Source organism: Symphodus melops, assembly GCF_947650265.1.
Source record: "Symphodus melops genome assembly, chromosome: 11".
NCBI classification, from domain to species: Eukaryota; Metazoa; Chordata; class Actinopteri; order Labriformes; family Labridae; genus Symphodus; species Symphodus melops.
The window spans coordinates 8,821,445-8,836,195 of NC_136701.1; the positions used below are offsets into that span (position 1 = coordinate 8,821,445).

Below are 14,751 nucleotides of genomic sequence, written 5' to 3' on the forward strand. Positions count from 1 at the left end.
GGTTTTCAGGATACAACACTTCTTCAACATGTATCAAAATGGTACTTCTATTTAATAACTATTTATAATAATCAAAACATTTACAATAAAAAATAGATAAAATGTATGATTTTTTTTTTTTAAAGATTGTGTTCAAAAATCCTTGATAACCTTGATCAATCATTCTCATTTTTCTGCATAATGACAGTAACACAAGCTATACAACTTACAAAACATGTCTTACTGACAGTTTGACTCAATTTCATCATGACAAATTCCATTAAGAGAATTTTATTGTGAAGAGTACACCGCTGACCTGATCGAGTAATGAAATGTGTCACTACAGTACTGATGCAAACAGACTGGATCATGTTTTTGTAATCATCTGCTCAACTGGCTTTTATAATATAAACAAACCAAACCAGGTGCCAGCATGTCGTGTCCATCCAGCTCTCTTTCAGCAGAGGGGCTTGTCCTCAGTCTGTAAATCCAAAGTACAATCAATTGAAACTAATTGGAAGGTTTCAGAGATTACAGTCAGCATGGCCCACCCCGTTAGAGCCAAATATCCATCACTTCCCCTTACTGAGTTTCAGCTTTAAGCATGATTTTGCTGTCTTTCCCACATGCTATAATTTTTAAATTTGGTCTCAGCTAGCCTCCCAAACCATCATGGATTCAAATTCCCCTGCTGTGCGCACTGTAGCATCTGCAAACACATTCCTCAGACCTCCACTTACCCCTGGCTAGCCGGCCAATAAAACACAGCCAATTAGGCTTTACTCCTCGCTGGGTGAAGCTCTTCTCCTGCTGCTCACACTGATTTCAGTCTGAATTACTTCCTCTCTCACTCCCACCTGAGAAGAGGTGGAAGGAGAAGGACCTCTCTGACTTACCTGCCAAATAGTGTGAGACTCTCCCACCAGCAACTCTGTTCATTATATCCAGCATTACTCAGTGCTAAAATCTCATCCCCCTTCATTATTTACAGTGAAGACTGTACAGTCTGTCCTGCAACAGTGCTCAGATGTTTATTATCCTCAACTTCTCTGTGTGACTTTATAAACATTCTGCTCTATTTGGATTTAATCCTGTACTGCCAAAAGAGACTTGAAAAAATGACAAATAGACAGTGAGTCAGTGCTGCATTCAAAGACAATGTGTCAAGATCCTCATTAAAATGCTGTGAGACGAGGTCACAAATTGTGTATTCATAATTGAATGTATTACATCTATAAAAAAAAACATTTAAAAAAACAGAATTATACTGGTCAGTTCATTGTTCAGTTCAGTGTTTTGTCAAATAATGACTTGAACATTACAGTATAATCAGTAAAAAAAAAAGTGCAAAAAGGCAAAGTCTTTCATAGACGTAGACAAAAATAATTATGAATGAATTCAGTTTATGTCAGTGTTTTTAAAATCAGAATTGAAAAAAATGCCGCCAAAGTTTAAGGTTTTAAAATATTACAGCTGAAATTGTTTTTTCAGGAAGTTGTACAGTATGAACATCAGAATAATGTTGTTTAGAATTTTGGGCACACATAAAATGATAGCCTGCAAACTAGGTTGGGTAGAGTAGTTCAATTAGCCAGTCCAGCAGGAGGTAACTGTTGAACAGGTCATTAAATGTCTTCCAGGAAGTTCAGGATGGAATTCATGGGATTTATTGATCGAAGTCTTTCTTCTCAAATGCCAGTTCCACTACCTCAATGGAAAGAATCAGCAGATACCTCAGTGTGTGGAGCTCACAGAGGTCATGTTTTATATGCAGGTAACACAACTTGTAAAATGTAAAGGGAGACTTAGACTCTGATGCTGCCTTAAAAAATAGGATCATTTCTCAGAATAATAGAAAATGTATATATTATGTGTATCAGGAACCAAAGCAGGAACAATGCAGTCTTTATAACATATTTATGTATTGCATGATTTATTTAAAGGGATACTTCACCCATTTACATGAAGCTGTGTATCATTTGAAACATGGTAGTAGTGTTGAATGGTCATGAATCCAACCCTCATTTTGCCCTGAGATGAGAAAAATTTGTTTTTCTTTGCTTGAAAGTTTTCTTCATGTGATGTAAAAAGCGTCATATTGCATCACATGAAGAAAACTTCCAGGCAAAGAAAAAAAAAATAATTCTCGTCTCAGGGCAAAATGAGGGTTGGATTCATGACCATTCAACACTACTACCATGTTTCTAATGATACAAAGCTTCATGCAAAAGGGAGAAGTATCCCTTTAAATTATGTTCTTTCTGGTCAAAATTGACCTGGTGGCACCCGATACTGAATGCAGTGGTGGTCTTGTTTGTGTAAGGCAGATTCAGATAAACATTTTTTTTAAATATAGTACGAAATAAGTGTAAGCAAGCTTCTGCGGGAAAACAGTAGAGAGCCACATCTCTGTTGTGCGGTACTAGGGATTCTTTAAGCTACAGACTAGGAGGACTAGAAATTTCCAAAAGCTCCTATCAGTCTCTTCTTTAATCCTGTCAGGGCTTATGCACGCTGCATGGAAGACAGGCGATCCATGCTGTCTGGATACATTGTCAAGTGAGATTTTGGAGACAATTTAATCCCTCCCCAAATCCTGTTTTGTTTGCTGACATGAAGCAGTTTGTCCAATAAAACCTCAATCCTGTGGAGACGAAGGCTTTGGAGTAATAAGGTTTTCATAACCTGGATTTGATCCTTATATATTTACTATTAGACATGGCCTGGTGTATGCACTCCTTCCTCTCATTTTAATTAAACTCGGCATGTCAGTGTGTGTGTGTGTGTGTTGCCTGTTCGTTTGTAGCTTGCTCTATTTTTCCCCAGTCATGTCTTTTTCCTTGTATTCGTACATTCAGTGAATGTTGAACCGAAATAAGGGAGGAGGAGAAAAGAGGGCATGGGACAGGGTTGGCATCCAGAATGCAGAAGTGCAAGAGGAAGTGGATGAGACAGGAAAGAATAGAAAGGATGATTTAGTAAAAACATTAAGGGGGAGAAGTTGAACATAGGAAAAATAAAGAAGTCTGTGATCAAAAGAATGTAAAGTAGGAGAAGGTGGAGTGGGGTATTGGTGACAATTTGGAGTTTATTGCTTTGACAGTACTCCAAACTCCCTCTGCATACTCCAGTCGCGGGCATGTCAGAGTGTGAATACTGAACAACTGTATTTCTGTATGCATGCATCTTTATGTGTATATACACCTAAGTATAAAAAAATAGTTACAAAACATTTTCATACAAAAATAGCTGAAGGAAGTTAATAAAAAACCCACAATACTGTTCGGATGGCAGTCTCACACACACAAGCATAAGTCAACATGTGAGCTTAGAGAATGATGTTACCATGGATCCCAGATGGGTGTGGCTACACTGTCAGTGAATGAGCTTATACATCATGTAGTTTTTGTCTAGTGTTTTGAAGTGATGGACCTAATTTCTGTGTGTGTGTGTGTGTGTGTGTGTGTGTGTGTGTGTGTGTGTGTGTGTGTGTGTGTGTGTGTGTGTGTGTGTGTGTGTGTGTGTGTGTGTGTGTGTGTGTGTGTGTGTGTGTGTGTGTGTGTGTGTGTGTGTGTGTGTCAGTGAGGGCCTCACAAAGCTTCAGTCTGCCACCTCCAGCTGCAGCACCCTCCTCTGTCTGTCTGCATGTCTGACCCACTTTCTCCTCTTTCCTTCCTTCTTAGCATCCTCTATAAGCCCCCTCAAATGTTTCCTCTTCTTTCTCAGTCCTGTTGTACTTCCTCCCCTCATAATTTAGACTCTCCGCCTCATTAATTAGTCCTTGTTATTTCAGCACTCTTCTTCTCTACCTAATATTTACGTCTTGTAGTTACAGCAATGCCTCCAATGGGACCTCAAATGTGTCTTTGAGGTTGCATTGTAAAAGAAAGTCATTCAATGTTGCAGTTCAAATCCGTCATTTATTAACCACCAAAATAAAAGGGTTATTTTTCCTTCCTCTCAGGAAGGCGCATCAGAGCCTGCCCTCGCCAATGCAGTGCTCTCAGCAAGATTTAAGCGCTCGTCCCTTATATTGCAGCTGGTTTGACCACAAAAGACAATATTCATACACTTAAAGAAATACAGATTTTTATTTAATGTAATTTGTTTTAAAATCAAAAATGCTTCACAATAAACATGACTAAATTATGATAAATCTAAAATAAAATGAATACAAATAACAAGTTTAACAGAAAAAAACAAGTAGGTGCAGGGAGGGTGTTTACAGACGGCCAAGGAAGACGAGATGAACATTTGTTAGACAACAAGCCTTCTACAATATAGTGTGCACACAGAATTATTTTCTCTTCAGAGCAGTACAGAAACTTCAGAGTTTTGCAGGTGAGCCTAAAAGTTTTCCTCTCAACCAAACCTGCAGCATGTATATATCAGTCAGGACTTCTGTACAAAATGCTTTTATGCTTTAAAGAAAAGAGATAAAAAACTATTAATGACAACAGGAGATAAAAACTAACTAAGGACACAAAGATATCAATATAGAAGTTGGTTTTGTGTCCCAAACTATAGAATAAGAAGACATGTATTTCTCACAATGGTTTTTTTCTTAACCTGTTAATCTTTACCTTTTGAAAGTAAAGTGGAAATAACTGATTTTAACTCAAGCTAATGATTAGGACTTAGGAAAAAATAGATGTCACTATGCATAACAAGCTAGTTTAACACAGCTAAATCTCTGATCCATGCAGCTGTTGACCTCTGTGTCTTTTTCAGATTCTCCCTCCTCTTCCTCCTCTTTGTCATCCCTGCGCTCCCAAGGGCTGTGCTGTTGTTTTTTACATTACACTCGTTCATGAGCGTGATATTAATCGCTATGGTCCATGCACTCACTTCTAATCTCCTCCCCCACAATGAGCAGGTAACGAGCAGTTGTTTTGTGATACACTGAGTCAAGCAGGAGTCAAGAAAATAGAGCCTTGTTAAATATGTGATGTAACCTAGTTGTGTTTTTGTGGCTTCTTTTGGAACATGACTAAATAATAGTGTGAACATGGTCTTAGATAAATAATATTTAGTGATAGTTACATAGTTTCCTTTTATGTCTTCTTCCTATCTTCAACTTTTCTTCCTCACTCATTTGGGGTGCCGGTGTCGCCCCCTATGAAGGCTGGCGCCCCTAGGATTTGCCTGTACTATTTTTGCCACGGGCCAGTCCTGAGGAGCAGTGAAGATTTGAAGTACTTAGAGCAATCAACTGAGCAGCTCTATAGCTTAAAGTATAAAGTACGTCTAATCTAAAAAGAAAGCAATTGGTCCATTTTCTCATCACACATTTTAAGACTGTATCTAATTTCAGTTAAAGTTCAACTATTTAATCAGTAAAATACAAATGAAAGATGAACAACAGCTAAAGTTAGTGTTTAACTAGGAGGGTTTCTCTGACTCTCATGTTCTGGGTGCCAGGCTTGTTTTGATGTCAGGTTTCTTTAAGTGTATTTATGTATAAACTTAACTAAGTGTATTTACGTATATAATAACACTGTTCACTCACTGAAGTATGGATCAAAACATAACAAAGATAGTGAGTATCTACATCAGGACACTTGTTTACCTCTTTATCTCCTTTGGTTTTATTAGTTAAAACAAATAAGTCCTGTTTTTACCGTTGTTGGGGAATTAGTAACATATTGTATTAATTGATTTTTTAAAAATATAAGCATTGCAATAAAGGTGTAGACATAGATGCTTTTTATTTTAGAGTCATTTATATAAATCAACGCAAAGTTCGAGTTTATGTGAGACTGTTCCTGCCCTGATTTTTACACTTAACTGAATGAAAATGCAGAAGAAACTCTCACTCTGGAAACAGTCAAGGTAAAGTTTTAAACAACCTTCGCAGCAAACATTTCACATATCAAAGAGAGATATAAACATTTTGAATCAAATCTCTCTAACATAAATATGTGGACTCTGGGTTGCTGTTTATTTACTGTTACCTGAAAAAAAAAAAAATCTCCTGATTGTTTTGTGTGAATTTGGAGCAATGAGGGAATTTAGTACCAATACTTCTTAAACTGTAATAATACGTTTTTTTAATCTACATTTTTATCATGTAAAACTCAACCATGTGTATTGTATAGTATATCATGTGCCTTTACATAAATCATGTTATTATGTAAAGGCACAATACCAGATGAGTCTTTATTTCCTGCAGCAGAGGTAGGATTGAAACAAATGCTAGAATAACTGCAGTAACTGCATTTTTTTTAGAGTTTTTTTATTGTGTAAACAAAAAACAAATAAAAGTTCAGTGGAAAGGAAAAGAAAGTCCCTCTGCGCACAGGACTGGAGATGGAAATGTAATATCTCCCTCACATGCAAGTTTATTGAATCCAGATATTGCTGCTCTTATCTTCTGTGCTCCCTCCCACTCACCTTACATGCTCATGATGCATTCTGGGTCATGACCGGTGCTTAAAGCACAAAGATAATGCACTAGTCTGTGTTCCCCTCTGTGATCCAGGTTATTACTCTGTGCTCTGACAGCTTCGGCAGGTTAAATCCAGTCCCCAACTGTTCTAGGGTCCTCTGAAGGGCACTACAGAGGGAAGGTAACAAATTCACACCAGCCTACTTTATCCTCCAGGTAGCTGATATTATCTGAAGGTCTTTACGATTCACAACACGGATGTTTGTGTTCCTGCTGCCAAGCTCTGCTTTTATGGCAGCTATTATTTCAGCCCACAGTCTTTTATGCAGTCTGTTTATGTTTGCAGGGACTTGCTGAGGATTTGGCAAGTAAAGGCAGGTTTATTTGTAGCACCTTTAAAACACAAAGACGTTTCAGAGGACTTTACGTATGGCTTTCAGACAACACTGAAAAAGTGAGAGTTGGAAGAAAATAAATTAAAGACAGTATCGGGTAAAGGGGACTTCTCCATGCTTTTTTTAACCCTCAGAACAGTTACCAGTCTTCTCCCACGAGGATCTGAGTGATCTGAAGGCTGTGTCACATATAAGAGACGTACTTCAGCCTGAAGATTTATTTGACCTTCTTAAAAATATGTATACAATTTTAAAATCCACCCAGAGACACACAGATATCTGCTTCAGTGTTAAACTGCAAATGAGCTGCATCTCTTCCAATTACTCTTTTTCATGAAAATAAGTTGTTTCAAGTTTTGTGAGACTTTAATAGAGAGCAGTGGCTTACTGCTCACAACCACAGTGTATAAAAAGATGGACGGCGTGGCAGCTTGGCTAAAGTGAAGCCAAAACATATGAATCTCCCCCTACTGTCTGTCTGCAGTTGAGGTCATAAGCCCCCTCTCCTCCATGTTAACAGATGGGATACAGCAAAGGTCAAAGTTTAAAAATAAAATGTATTAAATATGGTTTCAGTCTTTAAAGTTACATTCTATCATGCTGATTTATGGCAGTTTTTTTTATTGTTTTATTGTTATTTACTGTAATTTCAGGCTATTAAAAATAATCAAAGCCATGATTAACAGCTCAGTCGAGAGTGTGTGCGCTGGGTTGGCAAAGTAAAAAAAAAAAATATATAGGAACCAATAGTAATGAATTTTCTATTTTGAGTGTCTGCTTCAAACTAACACACAAATCTGTTCTGCTGTGGACTGTGAGAGACCTGAGGGATCTTTGACAGTGTAGCTGTAATATAAGTGTGTGCTTGATACTTTAGCTCCACCAGCTGATTTCCCATGCACAGACTCTAGCTCCATATAACTTCACCAGCACTATATGTAAATGCCCGCTAAGGTGACAGAGACACGGCGCCCATCTTTATATTCAGTCAAGACTCCAAACCAAGAAAAAACCTGAAAATAACCTACATTTAAAAAAAAAAAATAATATATATATATGTTTATCATGAAGACAATTTAATTGAAGAGATAATGGTAGTAGAATTTAGCTGATGAAGGCATCATCTTTGTAGCAAGTTTCTATTTGACACATTTCACTTGAATCTTTTCTGTCTGTGAGGCAGCAGCTGCGCCACATCCAGCAAATCTTCGTCTCTCAACGGTTTTTGTTATTTTCACACATGAATTTGTAATGTTGTGACAGTTGACAATGCTCTGTGTGGGAGTTATCTAACTGTTCCCGGAGGACCATAAAATGGATTTATCGTGGATTGCACAGGTCAAATGTTTTTACAGATGCAGTTCACAGAAGTATGATCTTTTTTTTTTCTTTTAATAATACCAATAATACGCTCTCTTTTTTTTTTTCTTACAAGGTGTACCAATAGATATGTCACATTTCTGCAACATGGCAAGTCAAACACAAGACAGCAACAACATCATGACAGAGGCATGGCATTTAAAGATCTTTAAATCAGAACATTAATCATTAAAAAAAAAGATGTAAAAAGAAATAATTCAATATATACGATAAAGAAAGAAGAAATATGACATAAAACAAAAAATTAAAAAATTCAAATACAGAAATTAAAATATCCTCTAATTTGGAAATGCATCTGCTCTACCTGCCTTACAGTGGTAAAGTGCTCTGACAGATTCATCTGCTGGTTCTTTACATATCAAAATGGATTCTGTATAACAATCCACCCAATAATAACCTGCAGTTCATGGAGGACCACCTTCTCTACCGAAGCTGAACCAGCACCACATGGACATTTTTAATCTTTTAACTTGACTGTAATTATGTTTATTTCTACTTTTAAACATTATCAAATCCTCCTCAAGGGTCTGTAGAAAAATGTGTAACCAAAACAATATTGTGTTATTACTAATCCAGCAAACCAACAACAACATGCCTTTTCATTGTCTTGCGATGTTTACTTTACTCAGGCAATTAAATGTTGCATATGTAATGTTCATAGTACAAGTTCCTTAAATACAAACACATCCTCCTTTGAACCAAGGTTTTATTTAAAAAGCGAATATATGTTGTAAAAATTGTAAAATATGTGACGTTTTAACTGAAAGCAGAAATATTTAACCTTTCCACATTGAAATTGTTTCATGTCGATGTAATAGTCCAGTACCTTTCAACAGGGAGAACAGTGTCTCTCCCATGTCCACAGCATGCCTCTGTCTTGCTACATAACACTATGAAAATTTCACTATGTAAATCAGCAAGCCATGGTCAACTTGTGGGAAGAGGGTACGGCTTTAAAGCACTACTGTAGTTCACACAGAATCCTTCATCCATCTCGTTGCGGTTTGATACAATCAGCACAAGTCTGTGTTGACTGGGACGCGTAGCCAATCAGAAAGCGAGGTGACATAATGGCGAGGAAACACCGCGAGCAAAACAATAACAACTCACCTCCATATCATCATGTAGCAAGTAGAGTTCATGCTCCCGTAGTCCCCACTCCTTTAACCAGTGCCTCTTTTTAAAACATGGGGGTTTTTTTAGATATAAAATCAGCACAAACGATCCCTATTACATCCTCTTCGTCCGTTTGTTGACTCTGGAATCACGTTTAATCTCGAGAGGTTTTGCGAGATTTCCTTTCTGATCAGGGGATGTTCGCGAGTGAAATCGGTTCGTGTGTGGTGTGAACGGCCGCACACCACACACTGTACGACCAAAACTTTAAAACCTCCGATTATTTATCGCCATGTGTGTGGTCTCTAAAGTTTGGGAAATCGGCCGACAATTTTAAAATCCTGCCGTGTGAACCAGCCTTAAGAAGTTAATGTCGTAAAGCCGAGTGGAAATGGAAGCTGGATAAGCTCCGTATATCTTATGATATTTTAAAGGACCAAATATTAAAATACGAGCAAGCAGTTTAGGCAGCTTGAGCAAAACATTTCTCTATGATCATTTCAAAAAAACTACTACAACCCAAGGTCCTCTTCAGCAATCGACTCGGCTATTTGGCTTATAACAATGTCTTTGCTCTCTGCTTGTTATTATTATTTTATATTGTTGACATGCATCAATGTAAAAAACAGAACAATCTGGTGTGCCAATAAAACCTGCATAGTATCTAATAGAGGAAATTGGAATGAGCAACATGTGACGGATTGATTAAGTGTTTGGACTTGTAATCACAGCAGAGCTTCCCTCATAAAAACCCGTCTCCATATAAGTACAAACTCTACCTTCATTATTCCGGTTGGGATTGTCTTGTTAGTAATTAACCCAGGCTCTGTGTATTGGGTTTGGGGTGATATCTGGCCAATTAAGGATCAATAATCCTGATGTTAAGCTGGCTGCTTCCTCACAGTGGTGTGTGTGTATTTCAGGGCCAGTGAACAGTCAATGATGCTCATTAGTAAGCAGTACAGGTTTGTTGTCAATATGCTGTGAGCCGAGAGGGTTAGGTCAATATAGATCTGACAGGGAAGTTAGTCAGAGAAGAAAAGAAAGAGAGAGACTGATAGATCTGTAGTTTGACTCTTTTCCCCCCTCTTCTCTTCCCTTCTCTGATGGGTGAACATTTGAAAGTAGCTGCGTCCTTGTGTCCGATTTTCTTGGCTCATCATTTGTTATTGTTTTTGCACCTCTCTGCGTTTTCCCAGTAATTTACTGCATGTGCGTCACACAGCGCTTAAGTCAATACCATGGAATCCATTGTTAAACACAAGCACTGACACACACACACACACACACACACACACACACACACACACACACACACGTGCACTCCCACTCTGGCCTTACTGGGTTTATCTCTATCTCTGAGATCAGTTTGGGAATTAGTTGTGACACAGCTCTAGCCTCTCTGCCCGGGGCAGCGTGCACACACATGCACACAAATACACAATAACCCATTGTCTTTCCTCAACACATATACAACTAAGCAGTTGTTACACGCTGCTTCAGACTGGAAAAAGAGACAGTCATTAAAAGCTGTAGGTTTCCAACCACCTGTTGTTGGGTGTTTTGAAATTGGGCCAAATTATGAGTAGAAGAGCCAAAGCACAGCATGCAATTATGACTGATGAAGTCATTTTGATAGATACACGCATGCATTGAAGTTTTAGTGCTGTTGGACTGTCAGATTTAATAAATAATTGTTTTAACTATTCTCTATGCAAGACGAACTTTCCTTAATTCTTATTATACATTCAATTTATTTCACATTTTCTTTGTAATTGGGGGGAAAACAATCAATAAAGCTCTGTTCTTTCTCCCCTTCGCTTTCACACTCACTCACATACAATGTTCAACACATACACACATACACACACACACACACACACACACACACACACACACACTCCTTCTGGATACCTGTTAGATTTAATTAGTGGTTGATGACAGCCAGTGCTCCACTGACCTCTCCGTCTGTGTGTTTGAGTATGTGTGCAAGATAAACTGTCAGCATGTAAACACCACTGTGTTTTATATGATCGTTTTTGTCTGGGTTTTTTTCATGGACACAACTGGTGTTCAAAAAAGATACCATTACTGACAGAGAGATGACGGTAAAGCTTTTCTGTGTCAAGGAGGGAAGAGAGCGAGTTAGTGAGTGAGTGTCAGAGGGCAGATGGACTTGATCTGCACAGTTAATACACTTGCAATGCTGATTATCTCTACCATGGCATGTCATGGATGGATGACATAGAGAGGAGGAAGGCTACACCATTGAGGGAGGATGGACAGATGTGTGTGAGGGGAAGTGGGTTTATGGTCAGAGGGAAAAATAAGGAATACATCCCTCAGTTGTTTGCCAGTTTCAGTATTTTTTGTAATAATCACAATGGCCTTGTTGTTTATGCCTTATTACTGTATTTCGCATTCCCATGTTATTGATCTATTGGGCTCATTGATGAAATCCATCTCAGTCTGTGATTTAAGTCACCTTTGCAGCTCCCCTGCTGGAAAACAAACAACCCGTCTTGTTTGATCCAGGCTGGCCAAAGTAATACATGTTCAACCTTCAACAAATGCAGTATGTCTTCATACAGTATTTACTTAAGTGGAGGGTTTAATTAAAGGCAATGACAGTGCAAACATCACAACTGACAATTACAGAGAAATAGAGAGATGTTTCTACTTGATGCAATTTCTTTAAGCTCATTATGTTTTTCAATGACACCAACATGGCAGTTCAATCTGATTTACTCTGGTTGATCTTTTCCTCTCACAAACATTGTTTGACCCTTAAATATGGATTCATATGTTTGGTTCACCTCAGGCTAGTGAAGACAAATACCTGCTCCTGATTAAAGGACATGAGAAAATATTTATTAACCAGTCGACTGTGACATCTCAGTTCATCAAAGGGAGAATAATTCTTTTTCTCTTGTTTTACTTTAGTTTTATTTTCTCTGTCTCTGACTCATTTGACCATCATTGGTACAAAGTAAATTAAAACTATTCTGAATCTTGTGCAGAGAGGTGTGTAAATCCTTCACTGACCTCAATACGTGTTCTCAGATTTGTGTCTGTTGGTTAATATATGGAAGTGGGACACTGAAAACACAGAAGTGCTGAGTTAGCTTTTTCAGAGATGGGAGGCTGCTCAGGATGAATGAACTGACACAGACGGGACAAAGACAGATAAAACGGAAGAAGAAGAAGAAAAAATCCTAACAGAAGGACAGATGCATGATTGGGATAACATGTTTCAGCACAGGGAGGAGGGTGGCAAATAAAATTGTGCAGTGAAGAACGACAGAGGACTGAGTTTGTAAAGGGCAGGAGCCTCTAACATAAAGAACAGAAAAGGAGAGAGGTTTTTTTGTGACGAAGGAGAAGAAAATTCAGCTCAGGTCGCTTAAACTACAGCTAAAAGGTTAGCTTAAATAAACGTTAGCATTAAGATGTTTTTTTTTTTAAGTATGAGGAAAATTAGCATGATATGCTAAAACTTTTTTTTTGCACAAATAAGAAAGCAAACATGCTTTTCAAAATAGAAAAGTCTAATTTCAAAGCAGCTTGTTCTTTTCTGACATGTTTTCAGATTTCTAAAAAGTTTTTTTAAAAACAGCATCTTGTGAGAGTACTGTTTAGGCAAAATGAAAGAACACAACCTTTTCAGGACTAAGGATGCTTGTTTTACACTCTAGTTTTAAGTAGAACATATTTATTGAACAGAAGTATTTAGTGTAGTCTTTTACTTGTGCATTTAGTAGAATATAAAAGTCATATTTCCACAGTTAGCACACTCAATCACATTAATAATTCATGTTTCACCTCAACGAACCCTTATTTTTCAAGTGTAATTAGTTTTTAATTGTCTGAATAGAGAAGAGCATTAAGGCAGCATTAGTCCTTAAGACAGGTGATTGTGATTTGTTGAGTTTGATGGAGAAAGACGAAGTAACTGGGGGGAGAGAAGGGAGGACTTGTGAGAACGCATGAAAAAAACAAATACAACATAGTTCCACACCTTTTTTTTTTTTTTTTTTTTCTTTTCACCCCATAACACCTCCTCTCCCTCGTCCCTCTTCTCCCTCCTGACTTCATGTCCTGCCTCTCTACCCTGTCATGTGTCCAGGCGGAGGTTGTTGTTTTTTAAAACAAGGTACACACACATGAACACACAAACCAAACAGTATCCTAATCAAAGCCAGGCTCAACACATTGTGTCCCAGTTGAGCAGCTATTTTTATCTGCAGCGCTCTAACAGGGATGTAATGGGTCACATAGGCCAGGCTGACGAATCCATCAAGACCAGCAGATACACAGCACACACACACACATACATGCACACACACTTTCCTACACAAACACATCAACAGGTTGTCCACTTTGTTGTTTTGTGTTTTGCAAACTTAATGTCATATTCTATACTAGTTTGTGTTTTTGTGTATCCACTTGTTCGTTCTGTCACCTTAACACCTGAAACTGAGCCTATACCCTACCGACATAGAAAATGCATGCATACTCACACATACTCAGACACTCCCACACACATACGCAGACACTCCCACACACACACACACACACACACAAACACACACAGATGTGGTTCAGGATGATTCTGATTTACAGCTATAAGAGAAAGGCAGTTGGCAAAGATCCAGTTTCTGTCTGACTTGTTTTGGGATTCGAGATCTCTGGCTTGGACCCAATTTGTTCCTCTGCCTCTCTCATCTCTCTTCCCTGTTACCTTCTTAAACAATTTATTCTGATATGCAGTAGTACAAAAAAGTAGTACATTTCCTATCCAAAAAATAACAGTATTCAAAGTTGATATTACTGTCAGTCGACTTATTTATCTCATAGTCTGTACCTGCTCAGGTCTGCTTACTTTAAATCTAAAACACAAAATGAAATATGAAGACACTGAACAGCTTTAATTAAACTAAACGATGAGAAACGTGGTGTTCAACCTGTACCTGTTTGCAAACCTAAGTGATATGTTTCAGTCTTTTGTATTTATTCTCAGTTCACATTAGCTCCATTAGCCCAGCACCTCTAAAGCCACATCAGTGTTACATTTAGAGTGCTTAGGTAAAAGTCAAATGAAGAAGTAGCAGAATTTAGCAGTTTTCTGTTCGTATTCCTCAGGTATCTTGTGTCTGTAATTGCTGTCTTATCTGTAGATAAAATGATTTTGTTAGCATTCAACACTCCAGCTCAGGCCTTTTTTTCTTTCTTCCATATCTTTGAATCTTGTTTACTCAGCCTTTTGCTCTTGTCTGTCTCTATCTGTCTCTCTCTCTCTGTCTCTCTCTATTTAGCTGGAATTTCTTTCTTTCTTTTAAGTCTCATTTGCTGCACTAGTCTTTACTTGATTTATTTTCCCTTCGTCTCCTTCTCTCTTGTGTGTTGCTAAATCAAAACACGAACATTTTTAACAAAAAAAAAAGGTGTAACTATGGGATGGCAGGTAACAGTAAGTTTCCTCTGTTTCCCCTC

General features: G+C 37.9%; 1 protein-coding gene across 2 annotated transcripts in view; it reads left to right on the forward strand.

Annotated features, from left to right (window-relative positions):
- jade2 (jade family PHD finger 2) overlaps positions 1-14,751 on the forward strand; it is a 171,403-nt gene that overhangs the window by 125,327 nt on the left and 31,325 nt on the right. The window lies entirely within an intron of this gene.